Here is a 24,480-nt window from a genome sequence, read left to right as displayed (position 1 = left end):
AACTCAGAGTTAGAGTGAAGGGAAATATTTACATACTCCAAAGCCTAAGTAAGTGTATTACTCAAGACTGAACTTCTATAAATTAGCATGAAACATGAATAAATACTGAACTCTGAGAAATTATTAGTGGAGCAAGCTAATGCATAGTAAAGCAGTTTACTGGCAGGACTCAACACACACCCAAACATGCACTCACATGTACAAAGAAATGAGTTGGGTATCAATAATTTCATAGTTAGTCAAAGAAGCTGGCAAGAAAGAGAAAAGACTGAAGAGGAAACAATATTCTAGAAGTAAATATGCATGGTAACGATGTGAGAAGTTTTGAGTTTGTGTGTGACATTTGAACAGCAATTAAACTGGCTAGGTTCAGCTATATAAGTCAGAAAAGTTCTAATACTACAAGGATGAATAGATAGGACCTAAAACACATTGAAATCAGAAATAAAATATTGATTAAGGAAGATGCTAATATAGGCAGCAAAAAAGGTATGAACATTCAAATTACCTCAAATAAAGTGAAAGCACAACTAAAAGATTTTGTGCATGCTTGATTGAAGGAAATGATTGACTGAAGGAAACTGAATCTCAAAACTTTTGAAGGCTCTCCTCTATGGAATCTTGGCTTTGATAGTAAATATTTTCTACAACTTCTTGAGTCAGTGAAGGCACAATATGAGTGGATAATATGAAAAAATAGTCCGTGTTGAAAGAAGAGGGAGGTCTATTGAACTATGAAAAACAACCCATATTAGCCAAAGCTCAATGGTATTTAAGGTTTATAGAGCAAATTAGAAAAAGCCATCTAAGGAAGACAGAGTGAAAGAGAAACTGCAAACACAAATGTATCAAAGACAAACCCAGGCTGAAGTTTTCTTTTTCCTTAGGAAGAAAACTAAAAGCTTCTTAAAAAGCAAGGAAAGGAAACAAACTTTAATAAACACCAGCTAAAAGCATGTGGAAGACTACATGCTCAGTTAGAGGAGGGATAATTGCAAGAACTCTTAAAGTGTGCAGGCAGCTTCAGGAGAGCTGACTGTAAGCTGAGCTGTAAAGAGAACTGCCCCTCTGGAGGGACTGTCCCCTCACTTGTGTCTTAGGGCATCCATGTTGTTATTTCACAGTCTCCTTAATGACCTCGGGATAAATTATGCAGGTAGGACTCCACTGGTCAAACCAACACAAACCTGAGGAATAGGAGAAAAGCAACAGGATGCACTTCAAGCAGGGGGTCTCACAGCTTGAGTAACCAAAACTGACCCTTCCAGCTCAGCATTTCCTTGACCTCACAGTGTTGAGGATGCCTTCCTGTTTTGTGAAGCATGAATATATCCAGAATCAAGGACGATGGGTGTACACTAACCCAACATGAAAAGAGAGGAGATTATTTAAAAAACATCAGAACTGATTCACAAAAGCGCACCTTCCTCTACAAACCTCTCTGAGTTGTCTGGACAGATACACAATTGTGTGGAGGTCTATGTATGATTGTCAGAGGATGCATCTCAGCAAGGTCATCCACCAAGGATTTCTAGACAGGTGACAGGCAGCATTCTCCAAGGTTCTGCAGTGGGATTTGTGGCATAGAACAAATTTAGAATGATGTGGAAACACCAATGTGGTGATATTGCTGATGTTTATTTTTCAGGGTAGTTGAAAAGGGCAATCTTCAACAATTTCAAGAGAACCTCATGAAACTGAATGACTGGAGATAATAACAGCAGAAATTCAGGACACATAATAATAAAGTCAGTCTTAAAGGAAAAAAACGATATATCCTAATTTCCAATGTAAGATGATGTTTTGCAAGCTAACCATTACCACTCAAGCAAAATTTTGAGATTATGATAAATAGTTACATAAATACAATTCAGTGCTCAGTAGAAGTTGAAAGAGCAAACTGAATAATAAGAATTCTTGGAAAAGTAACAGAGACCAAAAGCAAGACCATTATGTCCCTATATAAATCCAGGTTTATCCATAAATTGAATACTGTATGCAATTCTATTACCCTCATCTTCAGCAGCCCATAATAAAATTGGGAAGGGTTCAGAGAAGAGGCACAATGTTCAAAGGTGTGGATTATTTCCAGCTAAGAAGGAAAAGTTTGGGGTTTTATGGTTTCAGAGTCCTGAGTCTGAAAAAGAAACAACTGAGGAAGACAAAGATAGAGGTCCACACAGAGATGACATCCCACAGGGACAGAAGCACTGCATCTGGCAGGCAGCTCAGAGAGGGCATTTGGGGCTGGCTGTCCTGGAAGAGCATTGCAGCATTAATCATAAAAGAAGCAATTTGGCTAACCAAAGTCTGCAGGGAGAGATAATGCCTCATTAAATCAAACACTATACTTGAGGAAGAGATGACAAATTTCTGGGTATGCCCATCCTTCAGGTTATTTGGCATCTACCACACTACACATCTGGCAAGAAAATGTCTCTTTCAAGGCCAGTATTGAAATGTCTTACACCTTTCCCTTTTTCCAATGACTTGGTTGTTATTTTCTTCACAGAGCACAGCACATATAGGTTGTTTTACTGTCCTCACAGAGTCCAGGTACTGCTGAAGCCCACATGATTTAGCTGAGGTGGGAATGGGAGCTCACAGACAGGATTCCCCCCCCAAACACACACCCTTCTCCTGCTCATTGCGTGGGGAGCTGGGGTCTGTGGCTCAATATTATATACTTCTGCAGCACCTACATTAACATGAACACTAGCCAGTGCAGGAAAACCCTAGTCACTTCTGAGTCTTGGTTCCTTAATTTGAGACTTTTTTTAAATGAAAAATAAAACAATCCAAACAGGAAGAGCGCTTCCCATTTTAACAGGAGTGTTTAACAGGGTGAAGATAGCAGGGCAGCTGTACATTCTCTTTTTTTCTTGCCAGCAAGACAAACATGTAAGTGATATTATTCAGCAGTGTCAGTGCATCTGCTCATGCCACTGTGTCACAGGCTGATAAGGAAGAAATGCCAGAATCTAGGAAACTGCTGTGGCTGAGCTCTCATCTGGGCTGCACGTTGTGATGGTATCTTTTCTGATTTACAGTCCAGAGTATTCAATTTTTATTATACACAATCAGGAAGCAGGCTGCATCTTCTTTCCTCTGTAGTAATCCAGTGGAACAAGGGCTTTTTATCTTACAATGTCTCCTCTGGCACTCATGGAAGAGAAATCTTTAACGTAACAGAATCATAGAATATCTGTTAAATTCAAGGCTACTGAGTACAAGTCATTTGTCCTCGTGGTTATTATTCCCTTATTGGAAGTTAAACACGTTTGCCATGCACTGTTACCTCAGTGACCTAAAGAGCACGTCACTAGAGCCCTACTCACGCTGCCGTCACCTGTGACCTCCCCGGAAGTCTCCTTCAGAAGCAGCAGCAGCAGCAAGACAAGGAAACAAGAACAGTCCCATAGAATCAGTGGAACTCCTACAATGCACACTGTGGGCAGAGTCATTAAAATGCTGGAGAATTACTTTCAGTCTGGAAATTATCCATGACCTAAATGCCTTTTATAGATTACCAATCCTAATGACGTTTTGCCTAATGGCACATTAAAAGAAGTTTTCCATCATTTGTAATTAATTGTTGAAAGAAAACAAATACCCATATGTCTGAAAGCATAGCCTCAATTCTGTAAGCCAAGGTAAGAATTTAATTTTATTCACACAAGTAGCTCTTTTAACTTCGTACATACAAAATTCCAGGAAAACAACTACATTCATCTGCACTAGCAAAATCAGAGCCAAGGATCATTGCCAACCTTCTCTCCTCAAAAAGCAAAACACATACTTTCTTTTTGTTCCAGAGCAGTTGTGGTAGAGACTGGTTAATCTCTTTGTTGTGAGGTCACAGTGTGGGAGTGGGAGTTGGGAGGGAATGTGTGGAAAGAAGAAGAAAAACAATAAAGTAAACATTTCACAACAATCTCCAATAAAAGCCACCACAAGACATGCCAGCACTGCCAGATGGATTGGGTAAATATGAATTTCAACAGATTTTCCTCAGAGATGCTCTTGTAGCTTGAAAAGCTACACTGTGAGTTGATTGTTTATGGTTTGGATTGTTTGGTTTATTGCATCTCAGCAGCTTCAGCCTAGATATGTTCCATTTAACAGAAAGAACACGAAGCTAAAAAAATCCCTTTCTTAAGAAAAAATTACTTCCCAGAGGAACAGAATGACTGGACTATTTGATACAAACTTGTCATATTCTGCCTTACAACTATTCCTGAAGTTTTATTACTTTTCTTCCTTTCACATGTCCATTCAAAATTTAGTATTGCTCTACGTGTTTAATCAGCTGCTGTTTACAAGGGTGAATACAAATCAGCAAGGTGAAGTGGTTTCTGTGCATATCATGCACAAGCAGCTATACAGCACTGGCCCACGAGATATGAAACTGCAGACAAGTAAAGAATGCATCACAGTTAAGCATCACATCTATATCTGGGGATTCAGCAGCTGCATGCCTCGTCAGGGCTCTCTGGAACCACAGCCCAGCAGATGAAAGCATACACACACTGAAGTATTGCCTGAACCAAAACCAACCACAGTAAGTTTCTGAGAGCAGATATTTCAGAGCTGCTTGTGAAGAGCTGAAGTATCCTTCAGACCTGCAAGCTTTTATTCTGGGTTCTTACCACTAATTAACTATGTCAAAACTAGGTCCTTTCAGTAGAACAAATATAAACATAGGCTTATAAAAGAAGCCACAGGCCTATTGCTTTATATATTATTAGTGAAGGGGCATAGTTTGGCAGCCTGCAAAAACATTTCATTAAAACACCCAATGCAAGCTGAATGCTGGGCTCAGTCGAAACTGCTTTGCTACCAATTATTATGGCAAAGCAACTTTGGCAACAACAAAGTCTTCAGACGTCTCTGAAAGTAGTCTCCTGCCTGTTCAGCTGCAGCTGCAGGAGCACCATGGCATTCTCATGCGTCCTTCTGCCCTTTTCAGAAGGAGCTCATTAGCCAAGCATCGTGGCCAAGTCTTTATCACCTGCCATCTGCCCTGGACCAGAGGCTCCCACACAGTTTTCCACCTCCACTCTGTATTTCCATTCTGTTCCTGTCTTTCACAGACAAAAGAGATAAGCAGACCTTTGCTGTGAAAAGCTGAAGACAGCTGAGGCCCACAATTTCAGCATAACCAGAATACAGCCCCCAGACCTCCACTTGAACAGTGTCCTTCCAGATCACACTGAAATGCAGCAGAAGAGTGTTATTAAGAGTGAAAAGCCATCATGGGAAAGGTAAAGAACACCAGAATTAGAGTTGCATTCAAAATGTTGTTGGGACATAAATGTTTTTACCTAGCCAAGACAAGACTGTTGCTTTGGCATTGGTTCTCAGCTTGATTTCAGGGTAAAAGCAGGTGTTCTGAAAACTACTATTGCTTTATTATTTGGGTTTTTTTAATATTTTCAGGACATTTTGTTCTAACTTTGCCCTTTTCATTCATTAATTCTTTCTTAAAAAGTAAATGTTTAGGGTAACATTGATTTGCTCTTTAAGAAAAGAAAACAAATTAAAAAATCAGAATATCCGTTTTATCTCTAAATGAAAAGAAAAGAGGGAAAATTGTGGGCAATTTTTTAAGTTTTTACCCAGAACTATATAATTGGAAGATGCTGTAAACCAGCCCTTTCCCTACAAAAGTTTTTGCTCAATCCATATTTCTGGTTCTCCCTATGGAGGATATTATTTACTGACAAGTATTCAAACCATACTCAGACAACATAATTATGTTGTTACTCTGACACTGAACTTTGTCGTGGTGTTCCTCACCCCCACTGCCCCTTCCCAGGCTCCACAGGAGTATCCTGGACCTTTCTGCATGACCTAGTCCAGCTGTGACCTCCCCTTTTCCTACCACAGACAAAATATTCTTGTCCCGGTTATATATTTTCCTTTAACACCATTTCACAGCCACTGCTTCACTTCTTCCTGCTCATCACAAAGGCATTTTCATTTCCCAAGCCAAGCTAACCATCACTCACTGGAAGTCTGCAGAAACAGAGGCCAGGATGGAAAAACAGAAACCTGGAAAGGTGGAGCTGTCCCCAGCCACTCATACCTCTCCCCATCCAGCATTGCCTGCCTGTAACATTCAGGTAGCCGTGGGCAAAGCCTTCTACACTCTCCATCAACCCCCTTCAAAAGCACACACACAGTTCACCTGGGACAGATTCACAACACCCACTATTTCAGCCCATGCAGTCAAAGTCTACTGAAGTAACAAGAAACTTAGTTAAAAAGAAATAAAAAGTCTTCTAAGGGAACCCATTAAACAACCTTAATAAATAAAGCAAATTTTTGCTGCTGAAGGAGGAGACAGCCTTTCTACAACACGAGCCTGACTCCCCTTCTTAGGGGGTATGTTCCCACATTTTGCCTCTCTCCCTACCTGTGTTTATTGTGCTTCCTCCCACTCCTTTAATCTCTCATGTTCTCTCCCATGTTTTCAGCAAAATCTCATTGAAACAGACCAAGGCCCAACTCACTTTCTTCTTTTGGATGAGAACTCATTGTGCCATCTCAAGAGCAAGCTTGGGTATCCATGAAGTCACAGCAACTGATGTCAGCTCTTTTATTTATAGTTAGTTCATGGCTTTTAGAAATATAAACTAACTTATATTTTACTTGAGCAAGATAAAAATTTCCTTCTCCTTTAAAGTGAGGATTAGAAGGAAGCTCTGCCATTTCTGGAACACAGCAGCACACACAGCACAGCAAGACTGGTGACCTGCTGCTAGCTAGGAGACAAGGCTGCTCCAGCATCTTCAAATCTTGCTTCTGTGTTCATTAAAAAATGTCCTTAGGGGTGTTAGATTAGAAAAATACCTACTCTGGGCAATTAGCTGTTATCTGATTTAATTAAAGGGCTGTGTGCTGATAACCACACAGACAATGGTAAACATCCACAGAAGTTGCTCACTCACCTACCTTTTTTCCCACCTTAGAAAAGTATTAGAAGCCCACATGAACCAAACAGTTCATCATCTCCAAAACAGAAAAAACATACTTTGCTCCATGACCTCAATTGACAATTGCAAAATAAAAGTGATCAAAGAAATTCTGAGACCCTGATATATCTACCAAGAATCTGAAACTCAGAAATTTGGCTTGAAAATAATTTCCCATGTACAGGTGTGAACTAAAAGACATCTAATAGTGAGAGAAGTTATTGTGAATTTAAGGACTCAGATACAGTACATTAAGAAGAAAAATCTAAATAAATCAGCATAAATAGTGGATTACAAGAAAAAAACCTTTAAATGTAGAGACCCAGGGGGTGCAGACTTTAAAGCAAGATTAAAACTCCACCTTGAGCCCAGTATGTACCAGAACAAGCACAAAACAAGAGAATAGTGCAAGTAGCATTTGCAAAACAAGGTAACCTTTTTGAAAACAACATTTGCAATAATTTGTTTTCACTAAGAAGCCTGAGGGCTGGGGTTCAGTGCTCTGCTCTGTGGAGGGCCAGCCTCCAGGAGAGCAGGACTTCAATCCTGTGTTCAGAAAAGAGGATGTCACTAGCACTGACCCCTGCATGTCCTCCACCATCTGCTCCCTGTCCTGCTGAGCTCAGCACAAGGATCAGCCACAGGCACTGGGAGGCTTGAGCAGGGTCACATCACCACCTGGAGCCCCATAACAATAGACTGCACCAGGCAACTGACAGGGAAGTTATGGAAAATATGGAAAATCAAAGGAAGATTATCAAGTAGTCCTGATCCATTCCACTGTCTGAGAGCAAACTCTCACTGACCTCTATACAAACAATTATTACATTTAAGAAATTACTATCTGCTGTCCTTTTGTCCTTTGCCTTCCTACCACACACTTTTCCTAATGACCCCGATCGCACAAATTGCAAAGAGCTTTGGAAAAGTGAAGCACATAAAAAATTTTTGAACTGTCTTTGCTTTGTTTGATTTTAACTACTTCATTGCATAATATTAAAAAGCCTTTTAATCCATTAGCTTAAAACAACAGAAAAAAAAACAGTGATGAGCTTTGTCAGGATAAGATGCACAAGAAAGACCATTTCATTCCATCAACCATACCATTTCCAAACAACACACTATTTGTGAGCACTTAGTATGCTTCCTTCTGGCTCAGCTGGTTTCAGATACATTGGTGATTTATGAGATGCTACACTGACTGTTCATGCTAACGTGCATTTGGAACAGCTGCAGAGCTGTAGCAACAACCTCTTTTCTGAAGAAAAATAAAGTTCAGCAAGAACCGCATGCAAACAGATTGTGTGAAAACCAGGAAGACATTTTAAAAGAAGGTTCAAGCAAATACCTCACACTCACCAGAAGACAGCATTTCGCTTTTCTCAGAAAGAATCAAATAGACTTAGGGGGTTTTTTTTCCCCAATTCAAAGTGCTGAATCAGCTTACCAAGGGATCAACGTCATCTGAGCCAATTCATGGGGCACTGGGGCGTGGAGGACTATACAGCCAGGAGGCAAATGCTCTAGAACTAAAACCCTTCCCTGACAGCAGTGATCTGGTAGATGTCCTCTGCCAGTGCCAAAACTACACCCCCATTTGTATCATAAACTCAGAGTAGCAGAGATCATTTTGGCCAGTGAATGGATGAAAGATAAGGGGCTGTCTTCCAAACAGCAATGTCTGGCTGATCCAGGAGGATGGTTAATCATGCAGCAGCAGACGTTCCCAGGCAGTAGGATAAGCACAAAGCCAGCATTTTCCTGGGCAGTATTTTATATAGGAAACTTCAGAACCACCACTGCCGCAAAGCAGAGGCATACAGCAATAGGTAAAGTATTTGCTGCCTCTCAGCAAAGTGTCATTTTTGTGACAAAATTATGAAAAGGCGAAATTAATTAGAAAATACAGTTTTTGAAGGTGTCTGCAATGCGCATGATTAGCAGTGCTAGATTGCAAAACCTTATGGTCCTTTGTAACCCTATTTAAATCAGTGCTTTTTTCCTGTTTTCTGGAATAGAAGACCTGGACCACAGGCAAAAGGAATCACAGAGCACACATAAGCATTGATATGCACAACAGGACCTATCTGGAAAAAATTACACTATGAATTCTCAAATTAGCATAACAGAAATAAGGTCCTTTCCAAACCTCAGCAGAATTGTCTTTGCAGTTGCCTAAGGTGTCATTTCCCTTCCCTAGGTCCACTTTTGTGGAAATTAGGGCTCACAGACCAGTCCTTGAGAAGCATCCAGTAACAAATCATTAAACTTTTCAAATCCAAAATTATCCTTTAATAGGCATATGAGACTTGACCTTAGCTCTTCATAGTCCAAGTCTTATTGAAACAGAACATTTTAAGTCACAAAAAGAGTCTTTCCAGAAAGAAAGACTTCTCACAAACGGCAAGAGCCTCTTGTTCTAGCTGGAGGCTATGGCACACACCTGTTCCCTTGAACACACAAATTTTGGAAAAAAGGTAGAAAAAAAAGACCTAATTTGAGTGTGAGCTCTTCAGAGTCATTCTTCTAATCCTGAAGACAATCTTAGTATAGTTCATATTTTACAAATAATTTAATGACGTTTCTAGAATTCACTTACATAAATAAAAAAACCCAAATATACAGAATTCCCCTGCTCCCACCATCCCAGGAAGGATGACAGAGTTAAAAAAAAATAACCTGAAGTTTCCTGTGGAGATCTGATCATTTTTATAAATGCAGTGGAGAAAAGCTCCATTTCTGTGTCTCTATTCCCAGGTTTTCCATTGACTGAGCAAGTGACAACTCTACAAGCAGGATTTTCAGCTGCTTACATCCACTCTGTGATATCTTTAGAGACCAGAGAGCTCTCAGTGTGCCTGCTGTGATGACCAAACTGAAGTCCATAACTAAACAAATAGACACACAACCAGTCAGGACTAGGGGAGGACTCATCAGGATGTGTCCTTATCTCACATGAACTGGCCTAATGCTGTGCTTCAGACTTACTTACTTACTTCAGACTAATCCTGTGTCCAGCTTCTGCTATCCCTTTCAATTCTGTGCTTAATTTGGAAATTAGAGGAGCTGTCTTTTGTAGCTAAATTTATTTCAAGGAGGAAAGTAGCAGGGCAAGAAACAAACTCAAATGCAAGCATCCTAAAAGCATTATTGCCAGGATTATCTGATTTCAATTTTTAAAAGCCAAGCCAAACATGAGCTATTTTAGTTCAGAAAGATCATCAATAATCTTTGAACTCTTCGGTTGTCCTGTGGGTTGGGACCTGCAAACATATTTCAAACTCCTTTCAATCATCTTGTCTTATGAAAACAGAGGTCATATAATACAAGACTGTCCAAAAGGGAGTAAACAGCAGTAATGTAAAAGGAGAAAAAGGCACAGAGACTGCCAGGAGCTACTACAGCTGAATTTGTGAACTCAGTTGTACAGACACTGACGTATATGACGTACCCTTGCACCCTTTTACTCTATACTCCCTAAAGAATCTCTAAATAATTTTCTTCTCTCTCTTCTTTACTTGCCTCCATAATCTGCTACAATTTTGCCATGCATTCATGCTGGCTTTCATACCAAGCAAACTATTTTAAGAACCTCAGACCTTGATATAGTTGCAGGATGCCCGAAGCATAAAAATCAGTGCCCCCTTCTAAATCCCAGTAACGCTAGACAAAACATGATAAATTTCAAAAATACCATAAAGTCAACTAAGTACACAAAACTCTAGTCATTTTATTAATTTAAAACTCACCAAACCTACCCATATGAAAAACTTCATGTTTGGACTAGGTCCAGCTGGGCACCCTGCCTCCCCAGCAACCAGGAACAGAAACATGAGTGCAAGAAGAATGGCACTATTGTGATAATTTCTGTGGAAATTGTACCTACAGGCTTCCCTGAATCAGAGTTTGTGTATTCAATCTACCATTAATTTTACCAAGGACTTCTTGAACCATCTAAGCTCAGCAATTGTTTTGCTCCAATCTAGCATCAGGTTGCTTTCCTGGTGCTGTTACAGAAAACAGAGAGCAAATCTAGATTTCTGTGGCTTCACCTATAAAGCAGAAAAAAAAGCAGCATAAGTACCAAAATAGGAATACACAGCCAACCTCAATATGAACCAAACCAGCAGGGTGATTTTGGCTACTCTGTTTCATGTTTTAACTTTGGCATCTTGCTGCTTCACTTTCATGTGGGCAAGAAACCTGGCAGGAGAAAAGAGAGGCAATGACTCTCACTTCACTCTGAGATTTGGTTGAGCTTTGTCGCTCCAGGTGAAACCTGAATGAAGGGAGGGAAGTCCCAAATCAAGTTCTCCATGCACTTCAGACATCACCAAGAACTTTTACCCTAACCAGTCTCAAAACAGGACTTTTCAGACCTGGTAGTAGGGGATGGGATCTCCACTGCTTCAGTCCATGCTTGCAGTTAAGGGATGGGGAAGGGGGGTTAATACCCACTCCCACAGCTCTGACCCTTGGTTCTGTGTTGCTATAAACTGCTGTCATCACCTAATTTGATACCATTGCAGTTTGATGAGCACATGTTGGTAAACAAAGCGGCAATGGAAGGACAGCATCCTGTTTATATTTCACTGCAGGATGAGTCATTTACAGTTCTTCAGCAGGGCAGAGTCTGTAATCATGCAAAAGGTCAGCAGTTTCTGCTAGGGCTTTTGCATTTAGTCAGATACTGTTTAGGTTAAAAAAAAATCTGGTGTTGATACAATCCTGCTGAACAATCTTCATCTTTCCTGGAAATCAAGAGTTTGACGTAGATGGAGCTTCTTTAATTTAAGGTATGGAAAACTACTCCCAGTGTTTCAAAAGGAAGTTGATTGTCTCTGAGTACATTTAATGTAATCTGCCTGCAAACTGGAGGGAGCTGGCAATGTGCCACCTCCCACAGATCTCCAAAACCAGCACTGACAGACTTGCAATGTGAAGGAGCAAGAAATCACACTAAGCATTAATGTCCTCTATTAAATGGGGCTGGGGGAAACTCTGCCATTGGTTGGAAAAATAATTACAATAGCCAAATAATCTAATGCACTTACACTTCTGTTCTGGCCTTCAGGATCAGCCACTGAACTTCAGCATCAAGATATGGAACACAACATCCAGCACAGTAGGAGTTCATCCATTTCTGATGAGCTATGATTTCACACTTAGAATTTGCCTGAAATCTTATCTTCCACCTCAGTCACTGAGCTGTAGCTTTCATATGCATTATGAACATCTTTTCATGGTGGGGCCTCACTGTGAGGGCAACATATGTAGGCAGTGCTTGTCCCCATCTCTGCAGGAGCACACTTCATGAAATCCATGCACGAGCTCCCAGATAAGTTATTGATTTAGAACTTGACACCTACTCCTAAATATAGAAAACCCTCCAAAGGTGTATCCTCTTCAAACACTACCAGAATACACACAAGGAATAACCTTCCCCAGAGTCTGCTGCATTATTTATATTACAATCAAATAAACATGGCCTCTGAGAAGATTAGAGCTACTTATTGCTTTCCAAATACACCCTCACATAAGCACTTTCAAGCCAAAGATGTCCTTAAATCAGTAACTACTTCAACGAGCCCTCAAGGAACTAGGATGTAATTATTACAGCACTAGCTCCTGATTAAGGACTTGTTTGAAAGAGTTCATTAGCTTTCATGCACATCTGATTGACCGAGTTGGAAGGGAGTAGGCAGAGAGCAAGGCACTGCTTCCCCTGAACAGTGCTTGGAGCATCAAATATGTGTCTATTAGAAGAATTGTCACCTGTTCATTTTCCACCTCTGTTACACCTTAACCCCTAAAACCTCAGATCTCTCCTCCTCTCACTGACGAAATGACTATTAATAGTTCTGTGCAGGTCTGTCCATATTGTAAAGATATTCACAAAAAACAGTGTTTCAGGAAAGTCTGACCTGCTTCCAAAGAGTGCACAACAGGAGGGAGGGACTCTAGCATGGCTGTGGAAATAACCTGCTGCCTGTTTTCCCCTTCACTCCACTGCTATATAAAATACAGCCATCTTATAGTGATATGGGAAGTGACTCTGTGCAACTGCTAATACCATATTAAGGATTGCTTGGGAAAATGTGAATATAGCTCCATTTTATGAGTACATTTTAATAAACAGAAAGATTTAACTACAATCTTACCTCCGCCATGAGAAAGGTTTTAACTCTTTAAAAAGAGCATATGAACTTTATAAGCCAGATCTGTGCAACTGAATTATTACAGAGCAGTGGCCAGACTTACCCTGGTAACCAGAAGGAAGGCAGCTAAAACTACCTCACTGCTTAAGCAAGACAAAAGCCACTGAAGCAGGAACTACAGGAACAATGAGTACACGGGAGTACACTGGTCAATTTACCTGGCAATGCTGCCCAGCATCAGCTGACAATGCCACAAACCCAGGGGGAGGAGGGAGCCCCACATGCAGGGAGCCCAGGTGCCAGAAAACAGTCTCCCTCTCAGGTTCCACCCCAGCACACATGAGCAGTTACTTTGCCTCCAGTTTCACAGTACCTGACTACAACCTCACTTGGAGTACCCTGGAGCTGGCTCTATTTTGATGGAGCATTCTGTGAAAAAATGGGAAGAAATGCTGTAGAAATGTCAGGAAGGCTCATTTTCTTCATGCTCTGGAAGAGCAGAAATGCAGAGCTAACATACTTGTCCTTCCAGTTACCTATATATTTCTTCAATTTGTATGGTATTCACTATTTTAGGTCAGACACTAGTGCTGCTTTCAAGCAAGTGGCACAACTTACAGACAAAATTCTTCATGTTTTTAATTCCAGGGGATTATGCCTTGAATAAATAGTTGCAAGCTCTCTGGGAGCAATACCTGTCCCCTGCCTTCATTGAACAGTGTTTGACATTATCAGGTATTTGGCTTGTTTTAACACACAAGCTTTTCACCTGTTGCTGATTCCAGCCATTCATAAGTTTTTTTCCCCTAAATTCCAGAATTTTTTTGTTTTGTTTTCCTAAATATCTATTTGCTTGTTTGTCTTGGCAAAAACATACCTGTGTTCACAGTTAACTTTCAAGAATCTGGAGGAAACTAAGAGACAACCACCTTTTTCTCCATGCCCTCAAAGCGATCACATTGGCAGCTCTTACCACTCTGCTGGGCATGGGACACATCTTCCCAAGGCCTGCTTCTCCCTAAGGATCAATTCTCACACTCCTGACAACACAGAACTATTGGATATCTTGACTCTGGAGAGCAGCTTCATCTCTAAGAGGAGGGGGTCAAATGCCAGGTATTCAGGCCTGCTAAAACTTTTTCTCCAAGTACTGTACAGACTGCTCCTCTGCCTTCCTATCCACTGCATTTCCAATCTGCCTCCCCTGCTTTGTGTGCCTTTGTTGCCAGTGATAAACACAGAGGATGGACTGATCGCAGTGAACACAGGCAGTCCCCACTGTCAGTAGTTATTAGCACTTAGCAATCATGAAAGGCTTGGCAGGGTGGCCACGGCCATACAACCCTGTCCTGGCAATGAGCCCTCCCCCAGCACTGCCGGGGCTCCAGCAGGGCAGCAGCCAGAACTGACACACTGTGGGCAATCCCATTTGAGGAACTCAAAAGCTTTCAGACTGTCCCTACAGCAGCAATAACAGGGAAAATCTCAGAGCAGCAGGGTGGGCTGGCAGCTCTGAGCCTCCCCTGGGCAGCTCTGCAGGGCAGAACTCAGGGCAGGCAGCATTTTGGCAGAGGTCACACGGGCTGTGCCCCAGTGTGGCACAGTGGGGCCCATGGGGCCACACACAGCCCCACTGCTGCCCTGAGCCACAGGGACACACAGACCCAGCAGGGGCACCACCCAGCAGAAGGTGGGAACCACAAGTCCAGGGTTATATCACTCCCTGCTACCAGGGCAGGGAGTGCAATCTTGCTGAATTTTAACCCCCTGCCCATCCTTGGGGATATCTAACAGCCATGTGGACATGATCCTCCTGAGCAGCCAGCTTCAGAGAGCAAAGAGGTTGGGAAAGATGACCTCTAGCAGTCCCTGAAAGCCTCCACCATTCCACAATTCTGAAATTTGAAGTTCTGTCAGTTCCTTACTGAAGAAAGCTGTGTAAATCCTGTTCAGCTAGACATAATATTAATAAAAATTATGTGACCAACTCCACACAGTACTTTTGTTGAGCATTGTAGAACCAGAATAAAATAAGATTTTAAGACTCATAAAACACAAATCAGCATACTTACATGAACATTGCCAGCTGGCCTTAGATCCAAGAGAATATTGATTTTCAGTAGAAAAGAAATATGGTTTAGTCAAGCTGTCCCTACATGTCTGCAAATTAAATATTATTCTGATGCATGGGAACTTTGCCGTTTATAAAACCTGTGTATACAAATACTACAGAGATCCAGAAAGAAAAGTGAAATTTGCTTAAATCAATATGAAAATGCTCAAAATCAATAAGACATGAAGTCAATAACTTGCATTTCTGAATAAACAGAAGAAAATGAAGATTTAAGATCTGCAGGTAACAAGTTATAGAAGTATTGGTTTTAAAAAAATTGTTTTGCCCCTACCCTTTTATTTTATTCATGTGATGATTTAGAAAGAGTATAATAAATAATTTCAACACAAAGCTAATTACTACAAAAGTGTACTTGCATTCCATTTAGGAAAAATCTGATACACAAAAGCCAAGAGCTGCTGATGGTTGCTTTTGTTTCCCAAATGTAAACCCAAGCACGCGGTAAGCTCTATAAAACCAACAAACAAACATGACGAGTTCATTGGACTAAGTGTTCACTTTGACCCCAGAAAATATTAATCTGCGTGCACAAACACTGTGTGAGAAGAGTTCTCTGTTTCTCAACTACACACCATGTTTTTTAGACATATGCTAAATAACCTTTGGAAAGGTTGCCTCTGATTTCCCTGCATAGAAAGTCAATTCACTGCTCAAACATAAATATTAATCACATACTCCGGCAAGAACAAAACTGGTTTTCTTGAAAAGTCCTGAAGAGGGGAACCGTTTCTACTGTGCTTGGTGGGTGCACCAGCATCAGTGGGCCCCAGAAGGGACCCCAGCAGCAGCCTCATGCCCTGCAGTGCTCCTCACACTTGGGAAAGGACTGGCAGAGGGACAGAGCACCCTCCCTGCCCTGAGGGGAACTGCTTGCCACATTTAAAAGCCAATGTGTGGTTAACTAATACTGAAAACTGAGTGGCCAGCACAAGAACCAGACACCGAAGAGATGCTTTCAGAGACCTGCAGGCATTATGCCTGCACAGGTGCCATCTGCAGGTGATGGAATAGCTAGGTCAGGAAGGAGACAGCATGGTAATACCCAATCTTCTCTTCCAGATCCTCATTTAGATTTATTTGTTCCATACCTACCACACTTGAAAATAACCTGTGAGTGTTCAGGCCTTAGAAGAGAGTTTATATTTTGGTTCGTCAAGGCAGGATTTTTATCAGTAACAAACATAGACAGTAACTTGTTATTACTCTCAAGAAGTAGTCCCAGGCTGGAGGGAGGATAAGGACATATTCTGCTTACACAAAGCAGCACAAGCTGCAGTCAGGCACTCCTCTGAACTTTCTCAGGTTGTGGAGCCAGGCACCTTCAGCAAAAGCTGCAGGTCTTCCCACTACAACCACCTATGTACCTTTGGGTACCTGGGGCTTAGACCCTACAGCAACAGCATTAAACTTCTAAACAGCATGTAACTTCTAAACAGCATTAAACTTCTAAACACCTGTAGCAGAGAAGGCAGAAAAAAATAAACATTCCACAAAAAATGAGATTGTTCAAAACAGAACTAAGGACTGAAATACAATCTGTTCTCAGAGTCGTTATACAACTAAAGAATTCTACATATGTGCATATACACACACACTCAGATGCATTGGTTTTAAGAGTTTTCTATGGGATAAGAAAAAAAATAATTAGAAAACTCACAATGTATTTTTAATAGATTTCATATTTTTGCTACAACCTCTCCAAGAGAAGGTCATGAAAAGTTTAACAAGAAAACTTCAATACTTCTGCTGAAGAAAATTATATTTCCTACTTAAAGCTCTCACCTCCAGAGCCATCTGCATACTTACATCACATCATACAGTGACATTTGTGAGAGGGTTAGTTACCTCTCCTATATTTCACCTTGCTCTACTGTCCATCCACTGTAAGCCCAAGTGTCTTCCTTCAAGCACCTGCTGTCTCAGCAGCCTGATCCCTCATATTTTAGTGTGCTTCATGTATTCTGCCTTTATCAGTACAGCAAGATAGACTACAAAATGTTCTTTCCTATAAAAAAGAATGATTTGGGCCTGTCTTAGAGGCAATGAAAATGATTTTATGGGTCTGGAGCTGTTAGAATTCCCTCTGCTGCACAGCTCTGCCTCAAGCACTGCGGCACAGTGATGCCATCTGCTTACAGCAGCGAGATGCACCCACTGTGCACACCCCAGCCTCTGCACCACGGCTGCCACCACCAACCTGTGAAAGATGTAATCTGCTCTGCCTCTGGCATGACGGGGAGGAATCCTCAGACTTGAAACACTCGGGGTATTGCTGCTGAGTGAAGGGAGAACTGAAACGCCCAAGCTCTTCTTAGAGGGCAAAAAAAGCAACCAAAGAATTGGAAGAAGATGAGGCAGAGGATTTCTTTCAAATTACCCTTTGAAAGTGTGGTTTGGGTTGGTCTTTTTTCAAAGGTGTGAAAATCTGGGCCCTGATTTGAATGGTGAACAAAGTGGAGGTTAGCATGAGAGAGAGAGAAAAAGCTCTTGCGTGGGCAGATGGGGAATTAATTCCTCCAGTATAGAAGTAATATGAAAAAGGTCTATGGATTTACTTTCCCATTCTTGTATGGATACCTGCTGTTTTCCAAGGAGCTAGAGACAAGAGTGGGCACCTTTATTTCACTTGGGCCTATATGAATTCCCAAAGCCCTATCATAAAAGAGATTTGTGCTGTGTAAATGCTTGACTTCCATTACATATGTAATCTGTGGTTTTTATTTATAAAAATGCTTAACCAGCTCTCTAGCCCCACAGAGGAGGACATGTCCACAACTACAGAAGGGTGTGATTGAGGGACTGAAGGTCATTTAACTGAGGACACAAACACCTGCAGCATCTCCTTCTCCAATATTTTGATTAAAGAAGAAACTAGGGAGGAGTGTTGCCCATCTCCCTGAGGAAGAGAGGCAGTATCACCTCATACCTGTAAGGACAGGCTGGCACATTAACACATCGTATTGTTTAACTCCCTTAGGTATGGATAGCTAAAGGAAATCTTCTTCTAATTAAGAGTCGAAAATCAAGTAATGAAGTCTTGTTTTCAGTCATTGTATCTGTTACTCCTATTGCTGAACAGCAAGGGATTTGCTCTCCATCTCTGAATGAGGCAATTACATCTCCAATTAAAGGTGTCTCAAAATTGCTAGCCCCTCAAAATTGAAGATTTTTGTCCAAAAGCTACAAAAACATCTTATAAGCGCTCATGGCTCATTTCCAACAAGCATCTGTAGGGCATACAGAGATTAAGACTTATAAAAATCCACTGGAAAAGAAAACTCCTACAAGTGAGCTGCATGTTGCAGGCTACAGAAAGCCATATCATCCCAGCTCTGAGGAGAAGCCATCTAGCTGCAAATGCAAACATGAGAGCATGTTTCAACCACATCTTTTCTGTCCTCTAGTGTCAGCTTTTACTGATTAACAGAATCAGAATAAGCCTTATTCTGTGGTCCATTTTAACTGGCTTTTTTAAAGCAAAATAGTACCTGTCCTATTGTGAATTGGCAAGCATACATCTCAAAAGAGGCCAAGTTTTAATGGGAAAACATCAGCTTTACCCAAACCTAACTGCAAACTTTCAAACAGCATCATTTCAGTACATAAGACAGCCTGCAAACCACAGAGGATTTACTTCAGGGGAGAACCACAGCAGAACAGAGAACACAACTGATTTTATTTCCATAAACTTTTCTTTAAACAAATGCTGTTGTATGCAGAGAGTTTGTGTAGCTAAAAATATGTCAGAATGGTCTTGCCCTCCTTGATTTACAACAGACCTATCCATGCAGGCTGTTCTGCTTAAGAACATGATTAGCCAAATTCCAGCTTACAGCAGACTGCCATTTCATGCATTTTATGAGTACAGGCATGTATTGTATCAAAGTAGTTCCATGAACAAGGTAATTTTCTCTGCATTTAGGTGCTGCCACAGTAAAGTATTTTTAAAAAATCCCAGAATACTTAGGTACACTAGTTGAGAAAAACAAAGCCATATTAATAGTAGTTCCACGAAAGCTGTAAGCAGAGGAGGAGCCGAACAAGCAGAAGATCTCGAGCACCCTCTTCTGGCTTGTAGAGCCTGCAGGCGCCGCTGCAAAAACCTCCCTTCTGCTCGAATTACATCGATAGCCCTAGGTAATTAACACACCAGTAAGGGGAGTGACGGAGTGCTAGTGCCCTCTGCAGCACTGACTTATATATGTTATCCTCTTGTTTTGAAATTTTCAGGAAGAAATTTCAACAGTAGTGGGGTCTTTCCTCACACCCACCATGCATTGGCACATGATGGCAACAGCAGCCAGAACATTGCTTCTGCTGGGCACCCCTAACCTTAGAGCTGCTATGAAATACCTTTCCCGGGTCCACAGTGCTCCGTGGAGCAGGGGCTGAGCGCACTCAGCACCCAGCTCCCCCACCACCAGGTCCATCAGCTCACATCCCAGTAAAGCCAACAACACCGTGTCCCCTGCCCCTCCGCAGCTCTGCCAAGATTGCCATCGTTTCACAGGTCACCAAAAAGGTTTCAGCTTTGCTGTGGCTTGCCACATATTAGTTAATGAAATCTGTCCATCCTGGTTTGGTAAATCCTAATAGCTACCTCATATAGCAGAGAGGGGTTCTATCATCTTTTTTTAAAAAAATTAACAGTGAAATTGTGGCAGTACCAGGTTCCTTTGTTCAGCTTCCCTGCCTCCCCCATCCACATACCACTGAGCAAAATTCACTGCTCGGCTGGTGAATTTCACCGACGTTTCCTCCACATGCTTCCATGATTACTCTTTGACAGGGCTTAAACACCCTGTAAAGTACTCAGGCATCCACTTGTCCCCTTGCAGGCATTTGATGCCTGCACCAGGTACAGTCTGCCCTATACAATAGTAAGCACTCACCTTCCATCAGTCACAGAACCACAGAAAAAAGCTGAGTTTAGAAGGACCCACAAGGACAACTGAGTCCAGCTCCTGGCCCTGCACAGCACCATCTCCAAGAGTCACATCATGTGCCTGACAGAACTGTCCCAATGCCTCCTGAAATCTGTCAGGTTTGCTGCTGTGACCACTTCCCTGAGGAGCTGTTTCAGTGCCCAAACACCCTCTGGGTGAAGAACCCTTTCCTAATATCCATCCTAAACCTCCCCTGAGAAGGCCATTGCCTCGGGTCCTGTCACTGGTCATTCAGAGAGGAGATCAGTATCTGTCTTTCCTCTTTCCCTCACGAGGAAGTTGTAACTGCAGTGAGGTCTCCCCTCAGTCTCCTCCAGGCTGAACAGACCAAGTGACCTCAGCTGCTCCTCACATGCTTCTCCTCAAGGCCTGTCACCAGGCCTTGTTGCTCTTCTTTGGACTCTAATATTTTAGTATCTTTCTTATACTGTGGCACCCAGAAGTGCCCCCAGCACTGGAGGTGAGGCTGCCCCAGTGCAGAGCAGAGCAGGACAATCCCCTCCCTTGCCTGGCTGGTGGTGCTGTCCCTGATGCCCCCAGGACACGCTTGGCCCTCCTGGCTGCCAGGGCACTGCTGGCTCATGTTCAACTTGCCACGGACCAGAGCCCCAGGGCCCTTTCCATGGCACTGCTGTGCAGCCTCTCATCCCCCAGTCTGTCTGTACATCCAGGGCTGCCCCATGCCAGGTGCAGAATCTGGCACCTTCCTTTGTTGAATTTCATATGGTTGGTCCTTCTCCTTGTAGCTTCTCCTCCTCCCCCAGGCACGTTTCTGAGCTGGGGTGTCACTGTCTGTCCTCACAGCTCTACCCCTGCGTGCCCCCACAGCCCCACCAGGCAGAGCAGACCCAGCAGTGGATCCACAGCTGCAGCCCAGCTGCTGGATCCACTGCTGAAGCTCCTCTACTCAGCACAGCCAAGCTGACCATCCTTCATTTTGCCCAACTGTTTCCACCACCCAGACATGAGAGCTATGCCTCTGCAGAGTCCTCTTCACCCCTGGCTCTCACTATTTCTTCAGAAACTGCTTTCTACTGCTCATTAGAGAAGATTCTGTTCCAGCCTTATCTCTCCACCCTCACTCTGCGAAGAGAGCTCTGCCTGTAGCTGCCACCTGCCTTTGGGCATAGGGGAAAGAAGCCAATAAGTCCTAGCGCATGAAGGTGTCTTGTCTGTGTCCTGCTCCCTCAGTCCAAGCACAGCAGGTTCTTTTGCTACCAGTTGGCTGTCTCTGCATCACAAAATCTACTAAAAATTCAAAGGTGAGGCCATCTGCCTTTCAGAAATTTTAATAGCAACCAAAAATTCAAATACAAACCAAAAAAAAAGACATCCCAGGAAAAACCAAAACAGAAACAAGCAAACAAAAACCCAGTAACAAAAAGCAAAAACAAAAACATAAACAAAAACTCAAACTCAAACAAACCACAAAAAATACAACCCAAACTAAAAGGTGAAGAAAAAAAAAGGTTTAACCTATATTGTGGCTGCCCAGTGTTGACCTAGGCCAGACTGTGCATAATTTTTTTTTTTTTTTACTCCATTTCAGTCAAGTACCAGTTCCCCCTCCTCAGAGAGCTCTGGCCTCTCTCCCCACTCCCACCCTACTCTTGCAGTGATGCATCTCTTAGATAGGTGCACTCCTACACCCGGGGTCACTTAGAGGATGCCCTCTGAATGTCGGACCCCACAGAATTGTGTCTGCTCCTAAAAATACCTTAGCAATTTTACAGAAGCGCCAGCTTTTTTCTCATCTTTTCTTCAGTCTTAATTTTCCCATTCATATGACAGGAAACTAATATCAGGACCACCTTTGACAGGGCTTTAAACTAGGTTTGAAGGGGAAGGGGATGCAGCTGGGCTCTCTGGAAGCAGACCCCTGAGTTAGGGGTGAAATCAGCAGCCCAGCTGAGGTGCATGTATACCAATGTGCACAGCCTGGGCAACAAACAAGAGCTGGAAGCCCTGGTGCAAGAGCAGAGCTATGATGAAATTGCCATCACAGAAATGTGGTGGGATGACACACACAGCTCTGCACTGGATGGGTACAACCTCTTCAGAAGAGAGAGGAAAGGGGGAAGAGGTGAAGGGATGATCCTTTATACCAGGGAGGCTTTTGATGCTGTGGGTATTGAAACTAATGATGATCAGGCTGAGTGCCATTGGGTAAGAATTAGGGGGAACGCCAACAGGCTGGCATCCTACTGGGAGTCTGTTATCATCCACCCAACCAGGATGAAGAGGTGGACAACTTATACTATAAGCAGCTGGATAATGTTTCAGACTTCAACCTACCAGACCTCTGTTGGGAACTTAATACAGAGAAAAGAGGCAGTCCAGGAAGTTCTTAGAGTGTGTGGAGGAAAACTTTTTGTTGTGGCTGGTGGGTGAGCCCACCAGGAGAGGGGCTGTGTTAGACCTGTTGTTTGCAAATAGAGATGGGCTGGTGGGAGATGTGGTGGTTGGAGGCCACTTGGGGCAGAGTGATCATGAAATTATAGAGTTCTTGATATTTGATGAAATCAGAAGGAACATCAGTAGACTCTTACACTGGACTTCCAGAGGGCAGACTTTGGCCTATTTAGGTGACTTATTCAGAGAGTTCCTTGGGAAGCAGCCCTTAAAAACAAATGAGTCCAGGAAAGGTGGGCCTGCTTCAAAACAGAGATCCTGAGGGCACAAGAACAGACTGTCCCCATGTACTGAAAGATGAGACAATGAGGCAAATGTCCAGCTTGGATGGGCAAGGAGGTTTTGAAGGAGCTTAGGAATAAAAAGAGGATGCGTGATCTTTGGAAGGAGGGTCAGGTCTCTGAGGAAGAATTCAAGGGGGGTTGCTAGGGCACGTAGGAAAAAAATTAAGGAGGCCAAAGCCTTTTTACAAATATATTAACCGCAAAAGGAAGGGTAAGACCAACATTTGTTCTCTACAGCATGTGGGAGGGAACTCAGTAACTGCAGTTGAGGAGAAGGTAGAGGTGCTTAATGCCTTCTTTTCCTCAGTCTTTAGTGGGAAGATAGCTTGTCCTCAGAACAGCTGTCCTCCTGGGTTGGTAGATGGTGTCAGGGAGTAGAATGGTCCCTTTGTTATCCAGGAGGAGGCAGTCAGAGAACTGCTGAGCCCCTTGAATGTTCATAAATCCATGGGCCCAGATGGAATCCATTTCAGGAGATGAGGGGGCTGGCAGATAAGCTTGCAAAGCCACTCTCCATCATTTACCAGCACTCCTGGCTCACTGGTGAGGTTCCAGAGGACTGGAAGCTGGCCAGTGTGCCTGCCATTCATAAAAAGGGTGGGAAGGAGGATCCTGGCAATTATAGGCCAGTTAGCCAGATTGTACCAGGTAAGGTTATGGAGCAGTTTATACTGAGTGTCAGCACACAGCACTCACAGGATGGCCATGGTGTCAGACCCAGCCAGCACAGGTTTAGGGGGGCAGGTCGTGTTTGACCAACCTGAACTCCTTTTATGACCAGGTGACTGCCTGGTGGATGCAGGAAAGGCTGTGGATGTTGTGTACCTGGACTTCAGCAAGGCCTTGGCACTGTCTCCCACAGCACACTCCTGGAAAAGCTGCAGCCCACGGCTTGGACAGGAGCACTCTGTGCTGGGTTAGGAACTGGCTGGATGGCCGGGCCCAGAGGGTGGTGGTGAATGGTGCTGCATCCAGCTGGGGGCTGCTCACTGGGGTGTCCCTCAGGGGTCTGGGCTGGGGCCAGTTCTCTTCAATATCTTTATTGATGACATGGATGAGGGGATTGAGGCTTTCTTTAGTGAATTTGCAGATGACACTGAGCTGGGATCGTGTGTCGATCTGTTGGAAGGTGGGAGGGCTCTGCAGAGAGACCTGGAATGATTGAATGGATGGGCAGAATCCAACAGGATGAAGTTTTAACAAGTCCACTTGTCAAGTCCTGCATTTTGGCCACAATAACCCCCAGTAACGTTACAGGCTGGGGATGGTGTGGCTGGACAGTGCCCAGGCAGAAAGGGACCTGGGGGTACTGCTCAACAGCCGGCTGAACATGAGCCAGCAGTGTGCCCTGGTGGCCATACAGGCCAGTGGCATCCTGGCCTGTGTCAGGAACAGTGTGGCCAGCAGGAGCAGGGAGGTCACCCTTCCCTGTACTCGGCACTGGTGAGGCAGCACCCTGAGTGCTGTGTCCAGTTCTGGCCCCTCAGTTTGGGAAGCACCTTGAGACACCTGAGCAGGTCCAGAGGAGGCAACGAGGCTGGTGAGGGGCTTGGAACACAAACCCTGTGA

This window comes from Molothrus ater, chromosome Z, assembly GCF_012460135.2.
Source record: "Molothrus ater isolate BHLD 08-10-18 breed brown headed cowbird chromosome Z, BPBGC_Mater_1.1, whole genome shotgun sequence".
In the NCBI taxonomy this organism is placed as follows: domain Eukaryota; kingdom Metazoa; phylum Chordata; class Aves; order Passeriformes; family Icteridae; genus Molothrus; species Molothrus ater.
This window is presented reverse-complemented; position numbering follows the sequence as displayed.